Consider the following 24,008-nt stretch of genomic DNA (forward strand, 5'->3'; position numbering starts at 1 on the left):
GCCGAGGAATGTAATTCAATTAAAAGCACAAAATGATGAAAAAACCACCGGAGTTGCCCTTTAAATGTCATTTGCGATTGCTTATTACGTGAAACGAATGTTTCCTGTCCCAGACACCATATATCCAACAAGAATACATAGCTCCTACAGGGAGAGTGCTAGAGGACAGTAGCTAGCCTGAACGAAATTGGAGATTATAGCCAGTCGCTAGTATCGGTCACATCACTTCAAAATTTCGGAAAAAAACAAAACAAAAAAAAAACGGCAGCTCTCGGCGCCATGGTTCAACGACTATCCTATCCATACTGGTAGCGAGACACTGCTCTTGCCTATAGCGCGTACAGGTGCCGTCAAGTATAAATGGAAGGCAACTGTATTTTTGATACCGATACTCAAATACTTTCATTTTCAGCACAAGATACGTAATACCAATACATAAAATGTATCTAAAGAAAATATCAAAAATACTTGTATCGTCGATACTGCCCATGACTACCCTTTACCACTTCTGCCTTCCTGTGTCGTCAGCGACCGTTGTATGTCCTCTGTCCTATTCGCCTGTGCTCCCAAAACCTTTTTGCGGAGCTTTTTCCATCCCCTATCTCTCTATCTTCAATCCCCATCATCCACTGGATTTCGTCTTTCCCCATTTCATCCTACATTAACGTTGCCGCCTCCCCTTTTCTCTCAAGGTATTTTTTCCATTTTAAATTCTACTTCTTCAATGACCCCTTTTTATGATCTGTCTCAACCATCTCTAGGGCCTGCGACGGCCTGCTGAATGAGGCACCTGCCATCATCCAAGCGTCCAGTCCAACCGTCTCCTTGTCTTGCGTACAGCAAAAGTTGAATGCGCCGATATTTCGCCGGTAGCACTTGCCTCACCTTACAGTCTGCCCATAAGTCTGCCTCAAAAGAAAAAAAAAAAAAAAAAAAAAGCCTAGTCTCCAAAGGCACGCGGCCGCCGCGTGATGAAGCGACCTCTCCGTGAAAAGGTGCCGTCAACCGCACCACGTGCAAAATCCTGACCGCGCGGAAATGCACACGCCAGACAAAAAACAACACCCGAGCCCAGCGATAAGTGACGCGGGGCCCGCCGAAAGGTTAGCAAGACTCCCGGAGAAAAAAGGGTCCGCAAGAAAGCGGATAGCGAGCCGCAGAAAAACAAATAAAGAAAGAGCGCAATATCTGCCATGCGCGCGTGAGACACGATAAGGGATGAAGTAGCGCCAAGCTACGCAAGATAGCACTCGCCTGCGGAAGGGTTAAAGCAGCGCGGCGCTGCAGGCGCCAGTGGACTCAATCCTGCCAGGAGCTTTATTTTAGTCACAGATGGTTGCACAAGTAAGGTACAGTAGTGAGCAAAAAAGATTAGCACGCGTGAAGGATCACCGGAATGACAATGGTGAGATTGTCGAATAGGCTGATAACGAGAGTACCGGACCGTTCCCATTTTTCAATATTAATGGGGCTTATAAGAGTAACAAAAACGAAGCCATCTTGCTCGTGATGATCGGGCCAGAAAGACATTCCACTAACGTAAGGCGGGCATTTCGACGCTCGGGCGTTGTCACGCTTGATAATGGTTACTTCCTGCCGTCCTGTGACGTCACCTAACCGCGACTAGGGGTACACTACGTTGTGCAAAGTCTTCCCTTGATTTCAGCCACGAGTCATTGCCTTCGGTTGGTAATTTCTACCCGTTCTGTCCCCATTTCCTGATAAAAAAGGCTTCCAAGGTTTTACGGTTTTTTTTTTTTTAATGACTTCTGCCAAGGATTGATATGGTAAGAAAACGTGGTTAGCAATTTGTGCAAGCAATGCAGTGACCAACAAGTTTCACGCGCTCCCTACTGACCAGATATTTTGCATGCTCGTAAGACATTGGAATTATTCTTTATCAGGAAAGGGAGACTGCGTTAGTGACACATCTGTCGTACCGAGATTAGTTATCGCGTCTGCTCTGATTTCTGCAGCTGATCCGTTGTCAGCAGCGCCCATGTTTCGTCCCGTCCTTTTGCGATAACAAGTATGATCGCGTAGTGAGAACATCAACTAGCCCAATATTTAACTGTTATAAAACGCTAAATGAACAGTTGCAATTTTGAGCCTCGCTTTATTGTGGGTATACGCTGCATCAGATGAACAATTACGCCAACAGAATTCGCTGTTTTCGTTTTTTCATTTAACCTGAATTTGCTTTTTAGGGTCACTTCATATGTGCGCGCAGTGATGTGCCTCGACTTGACATGCGAGACATTCTGCGCCTTCTTTTCCGAAAGAACTAAGAAAATAGAACACTTAAACCATCGCGGAGCGATAGGTTCAAGGAGCATCTTCCTAATTGAAACCCTGTTAAAATATTCCGTGTTATAAACCAAAACATTTTTTTTTCTGAAGTTTGCAGCGCTAGTGATACGTGATGTGTTTTCAGCAGCTAAATTATTGCGGCAAGCTTGCTCCAAAATAGAACGATCTGAAGCACGCCATTGTCAATAGGGGCTATGACGCAGGTTTGCACGTTGCCGAGGGACAAGGAGGATAACGAATCACGAGAAAACGACTTAACAACGGTGCCGAAATGGAACAGTTCAGTTGAAAAATTCCCCTGCCAGCACACGCCTTTGTCCTACCGGAACTCAAAAGAATCGCAGAAAAGACAGCTGCTAATGAAGTGCAAGGTGTCTTTACACAATCCCTTCCCTTGCCGTCAAAAACCACGGTGCACGTGGCAAAACACCTTTTCGCTCGTCTTTCACTACTTTGTGCGAAAGAATAGCAAAACGCTTGAATAGAAACTAAACGCTTTTTTTTTCCTTTATTGCCTGTACTCGACACAATCAACATAACACAAAATAACATTCACAATGGAACCAAGCCGACAGAGTGATGGGCCACAAACAACGGCGAGAAGAGTTTTTTTTTTTTTTTTTCGTGGCAAACAAAATCAGCAACAAAAAAAAAATAAAAATAAAACACGCAGTACCTCTTACTTTCGGTGATAGCTTCAATGGCTCTGTTCTTGAACGCGCAAAGACATAACGCAAGTTTCCCGGGAGAAGTACAGACACTTGAGTACTGCCATTATTTGCAACCAACGTTCCCCACAAGGAAGAAAGAAGCGCACTACTACAGACGCCCAAGAGTGGTCCTACTCGACCCCAAGCAGCGCTAGCACCCTTTCCAGGAGCCGGAATATCTCGCGGCGACAGGGAACACCCAGAACACGACAGCAGCGGCAGTGCGGGGACGTCACACACGAGGGGGCGGTTGGGGTCGTGCACGCGCCAGCACCGAGAGGTAAATCGGGACGCAGGTGAGCACACGAAACCACGGCGCACAGTTAGCACAGTGCCGGAAACGAGCCATCGCCCTGCGCCGCGACCCCCCCCCCCCCCCTCCTCCTCTTTCTCGCGGTCCCTTTTCTTCCGCATGAACGGGCTCTCGCGCGCGCATAACAGAGCCGAACAACCAACGCTCCTTCTACTTCGCTCCAACGATTCGCGCTGCGCAGACGCTTCCGACCCACTGGGGACTATGCTGCTGCTGCTGTCGAGAGCGCACGCATCTGCACTACAGTCGCGTAGACGTTTGCGATCCCCCGGATCCGGACTCGCCGCGGACTACACTTAATGTGCCGATCGCGGCCGCAACAATGGTGACCCCCTTGCAGGAAGACATCACCATATCCCATGCGCTGGGAGCGAAACCAGCAGGCTTGATATGCCGGGAAGAATAGGGCGAACGCGTAACGACACTCGGAGAAATTTGCCTCCGTGCGCGAGAGGCAAGGTGAACGATGCCGCGTTACCTCAGCCGGGCGCGACATCAACCTGCGCCCACAAACCTCATTTGTTCGCAAAAAGAAAAAAAGGAAACGTACACATCACCATGCGTTAAAGGAGAATTTGGGTTTCGCAAAGAGGAGAAAATTCTCCCCCTTTGTTTTCACCCGTTTCTTTTGCCGTGTCGCATGTGTCAGCATACGGTGCCGCACATTTAATTATGCCAATTCTCGCACAGTTTCTACAATCTACATAAAGATGAATGCAGCTTGATATGACGCGCTTGCGATGCCTTCGAGCACCTCGCCGTTTGCAACTATCCAGTGGAAATACAGCGTGGTCCTCACTGCCAGCACTGGAAATTAAAACCTCGTACGCTCAGCGTTAACCTCAACACGTACCACCAACCAAGGGAAGCATCTGTGCCAAGGCTCACCGGGGCTGCGTGACGCGTGCTGAAACTGCCGCACACAATCGCAACGGAGACTATCGATGGCGAAGTTAAGAGAGACATATAATAAAGAAACATCAATACAAAGGGTGGCTAGGAGCAATGAAGAAATGTGTAAGGGGGCTGATGCATGGCAGCAACTTTCTAGGCCATCACCGGAACCAAAGCGCGAACCGAAGCCCGTGGTGCGCTCTGCTCGCGCTGTACGGTGGCCGCATTTCATTTGAACGTATCGCAAACGCAATCTCGAACACGCAGAGCCGTTCTACGCAGCCGCTAAATGAGCTGACGCGTGGTTGCCCCGAGGACTTGACCTCTGACTAGCCGGGACACAGTGGTCGACCCGGCGGGAGGCAAATTACACATCGGCCAAGCACTTCCCATGAGCTGGAGAGAGAGGAAAAAAGAAAATGCACCCCACAAGTCGAGCAACACGGCCTCGCCGAGCATTATGCATGCTACTACGCACAATCCGTGCAGCCAGAGCGCGGCGACGCCCCGCGGTTACCGACGTGAAATTAGAAGTGCGACGAACAGCCTCGCCACGTTACGCAGTTCTCGCGCATCTGTTTTCAGAAGGAATGAGATACTCTCCAAGCAGCCATAAATAACAGAGTAGGAACTCCGCGCCCCACACCAGCCCAGCTGGCCAGACATATATGCAGATAGCCACTAAATCAACTTCAGCGGACGAAAGTGAGCTGCCGCGCGAGCGATAAAACGACCCAGTTCTCAACCGCGAACGACAATTCGAATCAGTGAGGCGTAATTAATACGCAGACTTTCGAGTCAGACGCGATTTCTCCGTCAAACAGCCCGTGACGTCTCCGCGGAGGGTCCGCTCCGTTCTGGGTTAACAAAACGGCCGACAGCTCGTTCTTTTTTTTTTTTTTTTTAAAGAAAGAATAGGCAAAGAAAAAAAAAAGCACGGATGTCGAGTGTGAGGCAAGAGTTACCACGCGAACTTGATAAAGACTCACACAACGCGCGCTAGTGACGTCGGTTGCGACTTCGTCGAACCAGGACGCACGTCCCACCGGCAGCGGCGTAGCTTAGAGACACGCGCTTCCCCAGCGAAAGAAAGGCGCATTTTCATTTCTCCGAAATCCGCAACCGCCGCCGGCTGCTGCCGCGGCGACGCGCGAGGGCCGCGAAGGTCGGCCCCTTCACGCTCCAGATACGGAACGCGTGTCGAGCGGCCGCTGCTGCCACCAACACTATTCGCTCCCTCTGCCACCCAAACAGGAGCGACATTCGGCCACACCGAAGAAGACCAGCCTCGCGCAGGATGTGCGCCACGTGTATTCGAGTCGGGAGAAAATTTTAGTGGTGACGCAAGTTGTAGAACAACGAGCTGCGAGGCCAAATGGAAACAAGATGAAATGACCGTCTCCTGAGCGAACACGCCGAGAGCGGCGATCTACTGTCTCGCTTACAACGACGCAGTCCCCGTGCGTCCTCAGCCGACAGAGGCAAACATAATAGGACGCGGGTCAGTACGAAAGCCGACGGTTTACGCATACTGGCTGCACCGTGACGCAGCTGCAGGCAGGCACTCGCGCAGTACGTGCGCATGATGTCCACAGGATTCGCCTACGAGGCAAATTTCGTCGAGACATTAAGAGACGTAAAACACCAATTGAACCCGACACAAAGCGCCACACAACCCCCCCCCCCCTCCTTCCCCCACTCGCACAGACAGGTTCAAGAACCCGGTGCTGCAAACTTTGAGAGTTTTTCTCAAGTTACGGTAAAGGCGGGGGGCGAGCGCGACATTCCCGGCAAGGCGCCCGCAGGGCTCACGGCTTCATCCTCGACTCGAAAACGGATCGCGTTCGCAGCGCCAGCGGGGGAAGGCGGCAACATCCTACGCTCAGACACGAGAGGTTGACCAAGGTTTCCGCAACGTCTCTATCAGCGTGCCGCGCAAGCGACTTTACGAGGCAGCGCCTATGCAGAGGAGAGAAACACTTTAAAAACGCCCGCGCCTACGGAAACGGGTTCACTGCGCTCCGCTTCCAGAACATCGAAGCGGAGAAAGGGGGCGAGTACACGGCGAAATAAGCCCGAGGCGAGAGACGGGAGCAGCGGTGCTTATCAGAGCGGGAAGGCAGCAGTGCTCTGCCTGCTGAAAGGAGCAGCGGCGGACGGCGATATTCCCCCATTTTTGCTCTCTCTTGCATTGCACTACGCATTACCTGGGTAGCGGAACACCTCGCTTAACCCGCGCGACAAAAACGGCCGATGGAAGATGCTTTACATGAGAATTCTCAACAACTCGAGACGCAAAAACAGCACAGAATCCCCCCCCCCCCCCCCCACACACACACACACACACACCTTGAGCAGCATCCGTAACATAATATGCTTCAATGCTGCTCACATAAAGCCGACATCAAACTGCTAGTTACCTCGGACCACGGGTCGGCAAAATAATTTTCATCTCTTGCGTGTCCACGACGACAGCTTAGACGCGGACGACGAGCGTAGACCGTGCACCGCTGAATGAGAGAACGTTTTGGAATAACCAGGACAGAGGCTTAGGGATACGGAACGGTCCCTCGGTTACATACAGACGCGGTAAGAAAACGACGACAGATTTATGACCAATCCTGCGGGGCAACGGCAATTTTAAGTTTTCAACATAACGCCTTGGCGATTTCTGGGTTATATTACAGTCATACGATTAAGAAGAAATGCATTTACAACAAGCTTTTTCTATGTTAGAAGATAGGTATTGTGCTATTTATATTCATGTTGCGATACGATCTGCGATTTTCTTGCGCTAACTACCATATGAAAAGGATTCACTCCGGAATCTACTTTTGTAAAATTTTGCGTATCTGTTTGTTTTGCTTTCTCAAAGGTATGAGGCATCTTTTTTCCTCGTGTAAATTTTTAACCATGCCTCGATTTATGTGCATGTTTGCGCTGTCTGTCAGGCTTTGCCGCTTGAAACCCTATGAGGCTTTGGCAGACCAATTGAAACAGCTTAATGTTGGTGAAATAAGGTATTATTCACCAAGCTTTGGAGAAATACAGCCATCTGAACTGCCCGAAGGGGTGGTAACATGCTCCCGACAGCGCCCGCCATGCAACATGGTGATTCCAGGAAAAGGGCAGATGCATCACGCCTTGCTTGGCCAGCCTGACATTCCCTCGCCACGAAGCAGGAAGAGCCTCCAGAGCCTCCACGAACACTGGCGGGCCGCCACTCGCCTAGCCAGTCCTTCTCAACGACAAATGGCCGCCCGCATCGCGCATTACGGGATAGCCTCAGCACCAGTAATTACGGGACTCGGCCAGAGCGCCACACCAGTCGCGCGTCGCACTCCCCGTGACGATGCTCGGCGAGGGAAGGGTGGCGCAGCGACAGGCGCGGCTAGCGACTAAACAGTGTCAAGGAAGTCGGGCGGGGGGGCGGGCAGGGTGGGGGAGACCGAGAAACAATGTGGGCGAAGAAGGGGAGCAACAGGTGGGGTGAGGTCGAACCTTGGACGCCGCGATCCATCAAGGCAATCGCGGCCCAGTTTTATGCGCGCCGCCTCCCAACTCGCGCACACCCCGGGGAAGGTCCGCTGCCAAATACGCTCGGCGCCACCCGAGATCGGTGTCGAGAGACAGCCGCGGGCGTCGGCAGTGCCTGCGCAAGTAGCAAGGGTTAAACGAGCAATCGAGACGGCGAGCCCAACCTCAACGTGCAACGGATGGACGTTCGCGAACATTAATATCGCCGCGCTAGGACGAGCGCTCGAACAGCCACGAGGCATTCATCACTGAGACGAGAGGCACAGGGCGACGCACGGGTCACGACTGAACGTGTGTCGAGTCGCTGTAAAAACGCGGCACGCGCCCGCTAATGACCGATGTCTCTGGGCAGCAGACGCGACGACGTGCTCGTTCAGAGGCTGGGCCTGAACTCAAACTTTACCGCATTCCACCAGTCGGACACAGGAAAAGGAAGGGGAGGGGGGCAAAAGAGCACGCTTTTTTCCTGATGGTAACCACGGGTCGCTGTACCGCCGCAGAGAAGAAGGCACACTTCCGCGATCATCGTTGTTGTCGCGAGGACATTAGCGTCGCGAATATAAGTTCTGCCTGGGCTATGCGCGACCAGAGTTCCGGGGGGAGGGGGATCACTTCCGAACTGGCTCGCGCGACCTCCGAGGCAGTGGCGAAGACAGGAGCACGCGCAGCCTTCTCGGAGTCACGCGAAACACGCGCGGCCTCGAATCGGACGCGTGCACGACGTGGGCGGAAACGAGGCGGGGGAGAGAGAGGCACGGACCGGACTGACAGAGCGGGCAGGAAACGACCAGCTGGACAGCCAATGGACGTCCAACGCTAACGGCATCAAACAGACGCACAGGACGGGCCGACGTTGAAAAGAACAGCACGCGCTAGTGCAGTACACACAAAGCGAGCGCCAAGGCTTGAAGTTGCATGCCCGATTAAACATTTCAAACGCACGAATTTCACGCCTGTTTCTCTATGCTGAAGAACGCCACGGGTGCACTGTCGCGCCCAGCACGAATGCCGAAGCTGATGCACTGAAGGGGCGGGCAAGAAAGAGGGACGCTCAGGCTTCGCCTCAGAACCATTTAAAACAGCGCACATACAACACGAAAACACAGAGAAGACCAGGACGGACAAGAGCGCCCTTGTCCGTCCGTCTCTTCTCTGTGTTTTCGTGTTTTATGTGCGCTGTTTTAAATGGATCGCTACCAACTAGCCCAAAATTCGACATTACTGAACTGTATTCCGCCTTAGAAGTCGACCAGATAGCGCCTTCGCCGAGATCTTTGATTCAGGATTTTTATATTTATTGCTGCGAAAGCAACACGACAGCCAAAGCGAGAAATTGGGTCCGCAGCTACGTCGTACAGAGGCGTAGCTACGAGAAAAACAACACTCGGTCACCCGACGCTAATGCTTTCGCTCCACATTGGGTTCAGCAGCGTTGAACCCTTCTCTTATTTTATTTTTTTTTTCTTCGGGGGGGGGGGGGGGGGGGGGGGGGGGGGGGGAAGTGCTGGTATAGGGGGAAGGACTGGACACTTACAATGAAGGGCACACAATAGGAGGCACATACGTCGTTGTTTCAAATCGCTATCCCAGTCTAGCCCCCAATTTGACAACCAGCTGGGTGCTAAACGGGAAGTGAGGTGGTTTGCTATCAAACGGTGTACAAAGAATGGATGATCCATAATTTTGATACTAAATTCATCGATTTTACTCGCGAAACCGGCAGCATGTATGGACTAAGCCGAGCACGGCCTGCGTCTAAAATAAACGTGACCTTCGACTCCGCGTTTTTTTTTTTTTTTTTTTTTTTTTTTTTTTTTTTTTTTTTGTCCTGTCTGGCCTTTAGCTGCTATCGAGACCGGGCAGATCAGACACAGTTCTCGACTGCTGCCATCAGCTGCGGTTCAGAGCGGATATGCGCTTCTGCTGGCTGTTTTTCGAGATCACGCGAGGCGACCTTCATATCGCACGCTATCGCCGCTCGCGGCACTATCATCGCAGCTTCGACGGCGCTACCGCGAGGGCAACGAAACAGCCATACGGAGCCAAACAGCTGCTCGGTATCTATTATCGGGGCAGCAGGATGCCGTCCTCCGGCACGGATATAGCTGGAAATAGAAATGCAAATAGCAACCGCCGCATAGCTGAAGCTGAGTCATAGCACTGCAATGACACTTTTTCGCGCCAGAGCTGCGAAAGCGCCCGAGACGCACGCGGCAATAGGAGAGGAATCCGTGTTAACTCGAGATACAGCCTTTATCATACAGTCCAGGAAGTCTACTTCTGAGCGATACTTTGTGGCTCGTAATGCATTCCCAGGTTTCCATACTTGCCGAAGGCAAGAAGATTTTGCGTCCTACCCTCTCCCATGGCTAAAACTTTCACAGTTATTACAGGAGTCATATTATACGGCTTAAAAGCAAACCCTCTGGGCTGTAAACTTTTGATAAAGGCTGTACATACGGACCGTTTCGGCAACGTTTTCCCTCGAAGCATGGCCTCAGAGATCGAAACCAGCAAGAGGCTGTCACTCACAGTACAGCTGGAAATTGACTAGCATACGCAACGCCGCCGCGCCTCTCGCGTCAGCGGCTCCCCCCGGAGTCCTCAGGAACAAAAGGAAGGAGAGAGGCCTTGCCAGGACCACTGCGGAGTGACGCGCACCACAGAGGAACCGCGCGTGCGTGCAAGTAGGAAAAAAAAGTCATAACCCCCCCTCCCCCCCCCCCCCCCCCCCCCACACACCTTTCTCCGCTCTCGGAAACACCACGAGCGCACGAGGCGGAAAAACTAGAGAAGCAGGCCTCGTGCTGAAACACGCGCCGCCAAGCGCAGAGCACACCGAAAGAGCGAAAAGCTGAGTCGCCAGGTGTAAAAGGGAGAGCAGCGATGACGAAAAAGCGCATGCGGCAGAGGTGTGAGTTACGCAACCCATAGAGTCACTGCAGGTACGAACGATAAAGAGCTTCAGCCGCATACAGTGCGAACCCGCGAGACACATTCTGCAATCAACGGACCTGGCTATTCACAAGATCGCATTCAGCCAGGCCGTAAAAGCCACGGACTAAGTCGCGAGCCCGCAGCATGCCACTGCAGAACACAATCAGCTCAATATGTACCCCCCCCCCTCCCTCCAAAACAAGCATTTTCGTTCCAATGATGCGCCCAGCGTCCAGGTGAGAACTATACTTACAGAAACAATTAGGTATAATAATAGATTCAAGCCGGTCGACACTGTCGAACAAGGATATCAAGCGTGACTTGCAACGTCAGCTGATGAAACTACAGTTTGTAACCTTCCTGCGTAAATTTAGGGAGTTGAAATTTATCTTTTTTTTTTTTTTTTGATGCGATCACGTCGTGCGCATGAGGTCACGTGGTACAGGAACACCGTCCCAACGCTGAGGCAAACATCTGTCGTCACGGTACTGTCAGAGGGTCGATTCTGGCCTCACCCCCAACTCGCTGAATGTGCGCAGCAGTGCCAACGGTCTAAGTGAAAGCAACGCTTGTAAATCGCACGCGGGTATATATATACACACAAAACAAAAGCTCCGCTGAAAGGTCATTCCTGCAAGGACACCTGCACAGCACGCGGATATAGATGTTTCCCTAACGGACCGCTATGCAAGCGCAGGCGGTGAATCGCACACACTACGCAAGCACCAAAGAGCCGCTTTAGGAGCTATAGCAGTTGACGCATCAATGCGAAGTTTTCGAAAGCTCTGGCTAAGAACTTCATCGTGTGTGTTGCCCAGTTCTTGTGCTTAGAGGCTTCCAAAACTTCGCTATGCAAGCACATTCCGCTGGAATGACGGTCACCGGGGGCTATTTCATCAGACCAATGGAAACTCAAGCGGCATGCTCAGTCAGCCACGCGCAGAAAGCCGCCACGTAATGCGTACGTAACAGCCAATCGCAGCTGTTTTCCAGGAATTTCTCCGCGCATAACCTGAATAGTCAGCTCGGATTACGGAGCTAGTGCCCCCTTGAGGAAACACGTCCCTCGTCATTGCCCACAGCATATGCGGGGTCGGTACCGCCGCCCCATTGAATCACAACAGAGAGACACTGTGCGCTGGGAAAGGGCGCGAAATAATTACAGGGAGGAGACGACCGGAAGCCCTACAAACACAGCCACCGCACGGGGCGGAATGGCGAGTGAGAGTAGTTTCAGCGCAGATATGCGAGGGTGGCCCGCCACTGCGGAGCCAGTGACTTTATGCGGAGAAATCTCGGCGCGACCTCGTGATGGCCGCTCAAGGAGAGCGCCGATAAAGACCAAAAGCCACGCGGAGGCCGCACGTATGCACTGGGCCACACACGTTGGCAAAGTGGAAACGAATGCCCCCTATCGTGCCACGCACGGAAGTATCACTTCTGGTATATATATGTATACCTAACTCTTTATTTACTATCATGTGCGCAAAAAAGAAAAAAATGCGCAAAAAGCATATATCTCCTGGTGCTGTAACTCGTGGATTACGCACCGAACACTTCGGCTCCACAAGCCTTCGTATACTTCGGAAACTTTCCAACAACACGCTACGGCATTACAGCTGAGAGGCAACATCACGTGTAGAGAGGCGAGAGGATAACTATCCGGCAAGCAAGATAGTCATCATCATCAGCAGCCTGACTATACCCACTGCAGGGCAAAGGCATCTCCCATATCCCTCCAATTAAACCGGTTCTGTGCTAGCTGCATACACTTGAGATAGTAGCTTTGACGTAAGGCCCACGCGCAGAGAAGGGCTTTGCAATAATTTAAACCACCTTTCGGGATCTGTATCGATGAGCGCTCTTGCTATTTCTGCGCCATCCAATACACTGTTAGCCGTTCAAACATGTCTGACATACCGTTCGCAAGTCACGGTAGTCTTCAATTTCATTGTATACCCAAAAGATGCACGCTGGCTCTAAGAAAGGTGGGTGGGCGCTTGTTCGAAACGCCTGCTGACTGCCCTCGACAACGAACATGCGACGAAATAATATTCGCCACAGATCGAGGCCGAGGGCAAAAAACACGCAACGTGGAAACGACGACGCAGACGGACACCAGCGGATAAGCAGAAAACGACGCTACCGCAGGAAACGAAACGAAAGTCGTTGCACCAACACACTTTTAATCTTACCCGATGACAGTCATGTACCACAAACAGGTACACAGACGGCGGAATCTTAACCAAAGGCCGCGCACCGTAGTGCCTACGTGGCTTCCGCTTCAATATGTTGCGCACCGCCACGACCACCGTGATAAGAAAGAACTGCAGCACTTGATCATCCCAACCAACCGACATGTCTAGTCGGCGTATCAGACAGAAAAGGAACATAAAAAAAAAAAAAAAAAGCAACAGCCCGCCCAGATTCCGAGTGGGGAATGCGAGCACAGGGAGCGCACGTGCGGACTCGATCGCTGTAGCCAGCAGGCGCGCTACGCTCAGAAAATTCGAGCCATGTGCACAGGCACCGTTCTTACAGCGCCGTCTCTTCATACAGCTCACTACACTCCCCATGGAGGAGCTTAATGAGCACCCCTACTTGCGGCATATGCCACATCAACACCGCCGAGATCAGAAGCAGCCCAGCTCAGCAGACTGCCACGGAGGGCCGTCTCTAACCCCGGTGAGGCGGTTCATCGACCTCGACAGCTGGCAACGCGCGAGGGTCGAAACCCCGACGAAAATGCGACGACAAACAAGATACGCACCTCATGATGCTGTCAGCACAGACGTCCCTCGTACAAGTGATCCAAACAACGGCGGTGGCGAGGCAGAGACAACCCGTAACCAACACGACGCCGGCTCAGTACACGACAGGTGGCGGTGGCGATGGGCGCGTAATCCGAGCGCAAAACTGCCTCGACGATGGGAGCCGCTCTTGGGGTCTGAAACAGCGGCAGAGCACCGCGCACGGAGGGTGGTGGGGGAAAACGCAGTCACAGACCAAGCAGCGATGGGTCAAGAGGACCGACTGAGGGGACGCGAGCAGCGCAGCGCCACGCGGCACCAACGTCGGCGAGCGTGGCTGCGCGGCGCGATAGTGCGGCGACGGGTGCGCTTGCTCGGCTCGCGACTGCCGTTGCACACGTGGTAGCGGTGGTGAGAGGGAAGGGAGAGAGAACAAGGTCCGCCACGGCGAGTCTCGAGACCGGCCGGTCGGTCGGTCGACCGAGGGTAGCGAGACCACACCACCGTTCGGCCACTCCTTGAGGAGCGCTGCTGACGCAGGCCAACGTCGGCGTCTTACACTCTCGCCATGTCCCTTCTAGCGGCGGCGCGCCTTCAACCAGTTTCGGGACCAAAAACAATCACACAAAAGACGCTTCCCCTCCTCCTCGACCAAAAGTCGCCGCAGTGCCTCCGAGGCTGGGCGTAGCGCGCGGCGACAGGCACCGGGGCCGCGCTTTTGCCGAGCCGCTCTTTCCAAACCCCCCTCCCCTCGCGACACGGTGATGGAGGAGCGAGGAGAAAGGAAATCGGTCCGAAATGCAGTCAGCTCGCGATTCTATCCGTTCGGCGCGCCAACGATGCCAGTCTCGTTTATTCGCGCTCCTTTTCGAATCAGATTGGCCCCGCTGATTGGGACAACGCAGATACCGCCGCGCGACATCGCCTCGACGAATAAAAAAAAAAAATGCATGATAATAAGCCGCTCGGAAACTGTTTTCTTCCCCTCAGCGAGGACAACGGGCACCACAGAATGCGGGGAGGCGGATGAGGACGAGGAGCGGATCTCGGAACGCGGCATGATCACCCACACCGATTAGTTGGCCGCTCGCGACAATGCGGGGCCCTCGGCACTGTGCACGCATCGCTGCCTTGCTGGGCCAGCGATTAGCATGGAGCATCGCTCTTGCCCGCGCAGCACCGCCGGCCCCTTTCCCAACGCAATCACACTTAACGCGGCACTTTTCCTGGCGCCGATTTACAACTCCGGTTTCCGACAGACACTTCGAGCGCAGCGCACGAAGACGCCGCTTCGACGCCGAGCCCTACCGGATACTGGACGGCATGGAGAAAGAACTTCGTCGTGTGCCATTCGAAACAGTCCCCGCCACAGCAATTAGGAGGAAAATAATGGAAGAAACATATTCGTGGTGATCAGTGCAACTGATCAGGAGAATAAACCGTCAGCCCAGTGGACTTCAATTTCGTGAGCGCTCTGACTCGCAGCAACCTCGTCGTCGCTACCATAAAATAAGCCAAAACACACATCTATAAATGAGAGCCTCATTTCCATACCTATACTACACACCGAGAGTGCGCATTTAAGGCGAAAGCCTTTAATGGCTCATACAGTCGTTGAAACAAGCTGCCCGCGCGAGTGGCGCACCTGATTGGTCGGCAGAGAAGTGACGTCGACAGCTGCCAAATTCGAAGCGACCAACCAGAATTTTCATCTTGTCTAGCGTTCCTGCCATCTCCAATTGATTGATTGATTAAAACTTTCATTTCCACCGATTTAGGAGGCCCCCTACTCCCCGCTCCTGGCACGCAGGCCTGAGGAACGGGGGCTGGAACCTCCGCGACTAAGGACTGGCGAATATACATTCGTTATTCGCGGCCTCAGCCGCCAGGCGGACGGCTTTCTGCTGGTCAGCGGGGACGTCGCTTCGCAGCAGTGTTACCCAGGCTTCTCTACTTTTAATGTTGTCCCTAGCGCCCGGAGACTTAGGGCATTCCCAAAGTATATGGTCGAGGGTCCCCCTCGCTTCGCAGGCTTTACATTTATCATTTTTTCTCTCACCTATCTGGGTGCGAAACAACCAGACAGGGTTCGGGAAATTTCCGGCTTGTAATCGCCGCCAGGCTATGGCCTCTTTATTATTTAAGCTAGGATCCGGCGGCGGCATCAGACGTCTTCCTAATCTATAATTTTCGATTATTTCTTTATAGGTTTTCAAACGTTCGTCCATCGCCTGGCAGTCGGGCGGCTCCGCGTTCCCACACTTGAACACGTGCCAAGGAACTCCACGCGACAGGAGCGATGGTGTACCGTCCAAACGCACACTTGCCAGAGAAATTGTGACAGATACTGAGTCTTTCCTTTCCTGTAAACAAATTATAATTATCTGCAGTACTGCAACGAACGCCGATAAAGGCAAACTATGAGAGGCAAATGATAGGAGAGGAAGGGTAGGCTTTCGTCCTCCTCTTAAAATACATCTAAGAGACCCTCTAATTTTTATATTCCGCTCTCGCCGTACCTTCCCTCACTGTGACCATCATCTTCCCCCCCTCGTCCCACTGTAGAAATCCCCTAGAAAGCACACATTGGTTGCTCCGACAGAACTGTGCTACCACTCCTGCACCGACGCTAAACAGCCCTCGCCGTACAACGCCCTTCGCCCCAAGAGAGTCGCCAAAGGCGGATCCATACGATGTATAACGTCGCGGACGAACCGTGAAAGAAAAAATCTCAAAGCAAAAATGTGCCCTCCACTAGCCGTCCGCGGCCCAAATTTCGTGACGTCAAGCCAAGTGATTCGTGGCCAGTGTTCGGGATGATCTGCTATTCGGTCCGTCATGCGAACCCAGGTGAAAAACTGAAAAACGACGTCCAAACTGTCACAGCCTTGATCCGAAGTTTTTCGATGCCCCCTTTTCTTACTCGAGAAACCTCAAATAGCGCAGGCTAACAGTGACGATTAAATGAATACAAAAACAACAAGCAGCACTAGTCATACTGTTAGTGCTTTTAGTCTTCGCACCCATTCTTCTCACGCTGCTTTAAACGTTCATCATGCACTTGTGTTATTACTGTTCCCTAGAAAGTCAAAAAGGGTTTCAAACTGGGCTAGGATTCCCTTGTACAAACATCATTGCGCTTTTGAAAAACTTGGACACAGAAAACGACCCGAACACTGGAGCGCATCTCTGAATGCATTGGAAGCTAGCGAGGGTCCTTAGGACGGACGGACGGATGGACGACACACACACACACACACACACACACACACACACACACACACACACACACACACACACACACACACACACACACACACACACACACACACACACACACACACACACACACACACACACACACACACACACACACACACACACACTCGAGCAATTCCTCAGAATGCGAAGGGAAATGCATCATGCTCGAAATTCTCAGGCTCTCGGCGACACCAACATACCACGTGCGCCATAAACACTCTCGATTACCTGGCGCCGCAGCCATAGACGGATGTGAACAGGGAGAAGAGTCAAGACGGAAGGAAACGAGGGACAGGAAGGCAGTTTTTTTTCCTCCTCACCATGCGCATTTCTTCGAAGGCAGGCGCACATTTTTTATTACAATTTTTCTTTTTTAAACTTCAAAGGCGTGACGAAGCAGGAAGAGCTATAAGTCGCGCGTCAGGAAAAAAAGAAGAAAGATCCAGCGGCATCTTTCTGTCAAGCGGCATCGGCCGTTAATCGAAATGGAGCACAGCCGGGGAGGGCAGCAAGTTAAGGAGATTACCCGCGGATTACGGTTACCGCGCCGAGCTGTGACTTCCCAGTCTGGAGACCTATACGGCCCTAAAGTTCGTTAGGCGCAGACGGTAAACAACGTCTAGACGGGGAGGAAGGACGGAAATGGGCAGCTCGCTCGGAAAAGCAACAACGCGAGATTCGCGACGCGCTTTGCTCCGCAATGCCGCCACTATCGAAACACGGCAGCGAACCACGCGAACACGGCTCCTCCAGGGGCCGCCAACGACCAACGAAGGACCACAGACGAGCACGCTATCTTTAAAGGGACACACTACACTGTTTGCCTACAGCGATAAATCACGCAGTCTTTATCAGCCAAGAAATGGACTACAGGAGTCACAATCACCGACCTATTTCGACAGTTAAATTGTGCAGCAGATCTCGGAGGCTATACCATGTTAGTGCATTCGTAATACCGAGCGATTGAAAAGAAAAAAAAAAAGAAAGAAAAAAAAAATTCCAGATCACCGCAGAATATGCACCGGAGAAATGCGCGAGCCTGAACGTTGCTGCGCTGTCCGCAACTTCTGCAGCAACATGCCAACCTTTGCAGTGACACGCCACTTTGACAATTTTTGAGCGTTGCCAACACAGCAACGATCAGGCTTACGCATTTCTCCAGCGCAGATTCTGCAGTGTTCTGGTAATTTTTTTTATTGCAGTATTCTCGGAAAGTGTTTGCAGTGACGTCACACGACATCAAGAACACTTTCCCCACTTCAAGTCCACTGAGACACATGACCGGAAACTGAGAACCGAAATCGGAAGTTGGCTGACGGCCATATTTGCTTCAAATTACAGACTTGATTGGATCTAATTAACTGCCTAATTAACCTACATAAACAATTTTGTAACTTGCACGTCTTTCCTTTGACGCTCTACGGTGCCATCATTTTTCCGATATACCAATTAGCCACACAATGCTTACGCATTAAAAAAAAAAATCAGTTTTATGCCCGTATTCAGCAGACAAACAATAACATTAAAGAAACCGACATAACATGTCATTTCCTTTCGAATGCCTGCGTATAAAGAGTTACAACGCAATAACGTTCTGGCTAAGTCACTGCCACACAACTTGGAAAGCGACTTGGAGCCGTTCCAGCATGAAAAATGGACAGCTGGACTGGTAGTGAGCACCGTCAGCGTAAGTGTAGCGAAATCTAGTGTGCACCATTAAGAACTGTTCAGACTGTATCCAAATATATTGAGCAGCTAGCAGCGAATCAGGTGGGCGGATGCGGTGGGAAAGTTCTCGGGGGAAAGGAAGCAACAGCTGACACAAAACACGATTAACTGGGGATATGGGAAATGTCTCTGTTCCGCCCTGGACGTAGACGGGTCTTTAGTAACCAATTAAGCGCTACGCGGAACTATTTCAGCGACCGCACCAGTAGCGAACCAGCGCTAAGCAAACCTGAACCGCGATGAGACCTAAGTGAGGCATAGGGCAAAGCGAGGGGGTGACGACGCTTAACGTGCAGTGACATCGCACAGCGCACGAACCGAAAATCAGCGCCAAATTCCAATTACCTTTACCACTCGCCATTACGAAGTGACTAAGAATAACGATCCATGTCGTGTGGCACGCATTCACGTGATGTCTCGGCGGCGCAGGGACAGCTAGCTTGTATATGTATCGGGATACAAGGGTCGGAACGGTTCAATTCCACCGCCTCATTACCAAATTTCATTCAGTGCATAAGTAATTTGCGCTGTTGCGTGTTATGTTGAGAACAAAAGCTGAGAGCTATGGAACAGAAAATGATAGGTATGACGTTAACAGATATAAAACGCGCATTCCCAGCGAGGTAAAGCGTACCGCGGCAGAAAATGAAGTGGGATGATGAGGTAAGGAAGTTCGCAGGGGTCAAGTGGATGCAGCTAGCGCAGGATTGGGTTAATTGGAGGAATACGGGAGATGCCTTCGCCCTGCCTGCAGTGGGTATGGTCCGACTGCTGCTGATGGTGATGTGTAATGACGTTTAGGACATATTACGGCCTCGTAACAACACTATGATGTTTCAATCACTCGCAATGCTGTCGCCGTACAGGTGAAGTCACGCCCTCTCGACCAATCAGGTTCTTCCTTACAGGTCGGCACATTATACGCCGAACGGAACCGTTGATGTCGCGGCGTTATACAACCGTCGCGGACGGGATTCGATCCCGCAGCAAACAGCACGCTCAGCGGCCGCACGGCACGACCACTGGGCTACTGTGACGCGAGGTGTACGACCCTATTGCCCAGAAGTCGCCTTCCAGCTCTAGATGCCCTCCTCCAATATTACAGCGGCGATAACAGTACACGGCTAAGCGCAGCAAACTATAACAGAGAGACGTTCAAACGACTCCACGCCGCTTGGTCGTTCGTAACGGCCCGCGGCAAATCGAATCCAAAGACCGGAAGACCGGCGCAACCAATCAAGAAGAAAATGAAACCGCGGGACCAGCTGTGGCCGCAAAGCCTGGAAACCGCTTTTCAAGCCCATGTGAAGTCGTCAAGCGGACGATTTCTCTTTTTTTTCCCCAAACGACCGACGAGACCGAACTCGCGAGTCTCCGCCGCTGAGAGGGCGGCAACAATTCGTAGCGGCCGACGCCGCCACAAGAAACGCAAATCGACGGGGAAGCAACGCCAGGGAAAAGCAAACAGGGACAAAAAACAAAAAAAAAAAAAAAAAAAAGGAATAGAGCGAGAAGACTGGCGCAAGCCACCCTCGATTGTCGCTAATGTCTGGAAAGCGCTGCTTTCGCCGAAGCCGATGTCTCGCGCTAAAGGTGAAGGAGAGAAGGGGCAAAAGAAAAAGGAAAAGCGTCCCAGCAACCGCGGAGCCGCCTCCCCCTCCACCCCAAAGAAAACGGTGGATGAGAACCTAGCGGGTGGAATATCGCGAAAGGACGAACAAAGCTCCACGACCGAGAGGAGGCGGACGCGGTGCAAAGGGGGCACAGGAGGCACAACACGAGTTCTTACGCATGCCGGCTGGCGCCCACAGGGGCTCAAGAAGAAACGACACAGCTAGCCGAGAAGGAAGAAAACCAAAGGAGTGAGGAGGATGCAGCGAAACGGGGCCGGTCCACTTCCTATGCCATTAGCCTGCTATTCCAGGCAAGCGGGGGGCGAGCAATGCTGGGCAGACAGGTGGTGGTAGTATAGCCGGCAGCAGCTTACACGCACGAGGAAGTTGCGCGACGACGGCCGGTGGCGTTGCAGAATCGCACGAGCCTGCCGCTCCCGATGCCAGGGGCGGACACTTCTAACCCTCCTCCTCTGCCTTCATTGTGCAGGGCAGCTCGATTTCGAACTACCTCGAGCAGCGGAGAGAGAGGCGGCTCCCAGCTGGCAGGGTTGATTCGTCGTCGCCCAGCCGATGTCCAGTGCGATGAGCTTCCGCCGCCCGACGGAAGCAGCAGCCGCTCTCCTTCCTCTCTCCGTTTCCGCGTGTTCTTCCTCTCGTCGCTCTGACCGAAAATAAGCCCAGCGCTTAGCCTACAAGATACTACAGGCCACCTCCGCCACTTCTCAGTCTCCCGTCCACTTTGCCACGCACCGTCCTCCTGGCCAGCAGCAGCGATCGGGTCGACAGCAGCGCCCGGAGAGACCGATTCGTTCGCAGCAGCCTGCGCGGAAGAGGAGGCGATGATCTTCATCTCTTCCTCTTACGATCAGAGATACGGGACGGCGGAGGAGTCCTCCGTAACCTCCCTTCCGCGGAATCGGCGCTTGCGGAAGTCCCTTTCCCGCCGCCCGGGTTTGCCGTCGACCGATGATACATTCGGGACGCCGCTAACCTAACGCGACTCCCTAACGACGCAGCCAGACGGAAGTCAGGCGAGGAGAAACCATAAACGACGGCCGGACGAAACGTGTCAAGGCAGTTTGGAGGACGTGAGAGACGACGACCGTTCCAGAGATTGTAGCGCCGCCGCGTGTGGCACCTCGCCAAACTATTACCCAGCGCGGATAATCAGCTGAAACGGGCATCACGAGCACAGTATGCATGTATTATGTGCACAGCACACAAATATATATATATATATATATATATATATATATATATATATATATATATATATATATATATAACACCGCTGCCGACTTCCGCAACCGATACCTCGCAAACCAGAACATCAAACTGAGGACCACATCAGCCTTCAGCGTAACAATTAAAGGTCCTCGATCAGTCAGCTGTGCACGAGCGTGCATGAGGAACGGAGGTTTCGGATCACTTTCCGCCGCTCGATGAAAACAGAAACAAGCCAGATAAATAAAGGCCGGCATTAAATAAAACGACCGGAAACATCACTCGCCCTCATTAAAGCGCGGCATCTACGTGGAGGAGCTTCTCGCACTCCCTGCTCTCGTCCCGTCCGAACCACCTGGCCTGCCAAATAAAAGTCGCTGCGGCCGCCCCAGCAAAATTCGCTGTTCTCAACGCCAGCACACGCTCGTCGCAGATGCGAGACATAGCGAGACTATCCTCCGAATAAGCAGCAAAGTTCGAGTCAAAGAGGTTCCTCCGCTAGCGCATGAACGCGGACAGACTTGATGGGCGCGCTATTTTTCGGGGTTTTTTTTTTCTTTTTTTCTTTTTTGCCCCTGTCCCGGCCCTTATCCAGAGCCGGCGTGTACGTATTATTTGCGGCGAATACAAATAACCTTTTGGGTGAATAACGCACGACACGTCCTCGGGTTGATCGAATAACGCCGCGCGCTCTCCTTCGGCCAAGGAGTTGCGCACCGGCCGTGCATACTTATGAAGGCGACCGCCTCCTACCCCACGTTATCGAGCTGCCACAGAGCACGTTTGCAGAGCGGCCAGGCAGCCAACCGAAGCCGAGCCAAGTCAGTCGAGCGCCGCTGCTGCCCTTGTTCGAATATAGTTCGAATCGAATGCGACGACGAAGGAACGAACCCGCGAAATAAAGGGGATGCCGAGGGTAGAAAAAATAAACAAACAATGAAGTCACCGCGCTCCGCAAAGAACGAACACCAAGCCGACCCAAGCAGCGAAAGGGAGCAGAGCAGGTGCGCGAGGACGCGCAAAAGAGAAAAAGTGCCAGGCACGGGGGAAATTTCCACTCAGCCAACCAGCGTTCCCCTCTCCTGCGCGCGGCAGCTCTGCAACCCCCCTCTTCCCAGGTTCTGCGGCTCCGGAGAAAGGAGGTACACCGCACACGCACGTGCAATTTCGCCCAAAGAACTCCCTCCTCAGACGGCCCGGCTAATCTTCGCGGACGCAAATTTAGGGCCCACTTTCAGCCGACGAGAAACGGAGTCTCCCGATAAGCCCCGGCAATTTCATATCCTTTCCGCAAAACGCACGGCGGCACCGAATGCGGGCGTCACCTCGGTCTCGCGACACCTTCGAAGTGCAATACAATTCAATCCTCTTGCTGTCCCCTCCCCTGTTACCGGCTTAGAAACCCCGCAGAGAAGCTCACGAAGCAGGCGTTCTTTTTAATCCCACTGCGTTCCACGCTCCGGCCGCGCCACTCCTTGTCAGGTCTTCAAGCACGGAACACAACGAAACTGCGAACTAGCTGTACTTCCATTCATGTTCAGCACGCCCATTGGCTCTACACGTTAAAGATCCCTCCAGGTGGTCGAAATTTCCGGAATTCAGTACGGCTCTCATAGACTGAGTCGCTTTGGGATGTTAAACCCTACAAACCAAACCAACCGATGTTCAGTGATACTACCCTAGACTTGTCGGTTGAATCGCAGAAAGCAATAACTAAGTCCTAAATAGACGACGAGGGATAGCGATGACGCTGTCTAAATACTGTTAGTTGCAATTGTTTTGCACGCTGTTTTATTCTCCACAAAGCTTTAAACAGCACTGCTTAGGCATGTGGCTTCGGCGGTGTCATCCACTTCCAGTGCACTCCGGGCGCGGAGGGTGCCTTCTCCGAAGTGGGTGCACATCAGGGCTCCCATCGGTAAAAATGCATCTCCCACCCACAGGCTACGGACTTCACCCTCGAGAACACTTCGCACACAGGATTCTTTTTACATTGCGGGGTTTGATTTCTGCCGTTTTAAAAGCGCAGCGCCGGGGCTACCTCGTCGAATTCACCTGGGTACACAGTGCATACTTTAGATAGTTAATTAGCTAATGCCCACTAATTGTACAAGCAAACGGAATAAAAAATAAAAAGTCGATACTTTATGCGAACTCTAACGACATACACTTGACTCAGCTTCAGAAAAACGCTTCGGTTTCTTTTAATTTAGGTACGGGACAACCCCTACAAGCTAGTGTTGCGCGAGGTGCAGGTTAGCGTTAATTTATATTTAGACTATCACTCGCTCCATCCTAGGCATAAAATAAAGCCTTGCCCCAGCGTCACAGTCGCAGCGAGTGCATTACAGGCAAACTACAAAAGGCGAGCCACTTCAGACAGGCGACGCTTATTCGCTTAGGCCTTTCGGGAGAGCACGTTCGCGAGTATGATTCACGCCACCCCCCGACTCAAGCCGCGATCCAACGTCGTGACCCGACTGTTTCAAGAAGCCGCTGAGCGAAGCCGAAAGAAATACGCGCAGCGGTTTTCCGCACAGCCTCAACGATCAAAGCAGCAGGTTCCAGGTGGCTCTGCAGCTCCTAATTCACGGCAGTCTCCCCACAGGGTACGCGTTTCAGCTATAGAAGGACGCACGTGCGCAGCCGACGACGTCCCCGAAAAGAGCGCCTTGTGAGACGCGGTGAGATTATTAGCAGCTAGGACCCGGTGCGAGGCGGAAATAAA

General features: G+C 52.4%; 1 protein-coding gene across 3 annotated transcripts in view; it reads right to left on the reverse strand.

Moving 5' to 3' along the window:
- LOC146195754 (KH domain-containing protein akap-1-like) overlaps window positions 1–24,008 on the reverse strand; it is an 88,231-nt gene that overhangs the window by 25,404 nt on the left and 38,819 nt on the right. Inside the window, exon 1 of one of the 3 annotated variants that reach the window (XM_084597905.1) lies at window positions 13,472–13,930. The exons of the other annotated variants lie outside the window; for them this stretch is intronic. The gene's annotated coding sequence lies outside the window, so the exon portion shown is untranslated. Of the gene's footprint in view, window positions 1–13,471; window positions 13,931–24,008 lie in introns of those variants that run through there. 3 annotated transcript variants of the gene reach the window in all.

This window comes from Amblyomma maculatum, chromosome 3 (assembly GCF_055883805.1).
Source record: "Amblyomma maculatum isolate TAMU_Amacu chromosome 3, ASM5588380v1, whole genome shotgun sequence".
Classification (NCBI taxonomy): domain Eukaryota; kingdom Metazoa; phylum Arthropoda; class Arachnida; order Ixodida; family Ixodidae; genus Amblyomma; species Amblyomma maculatum.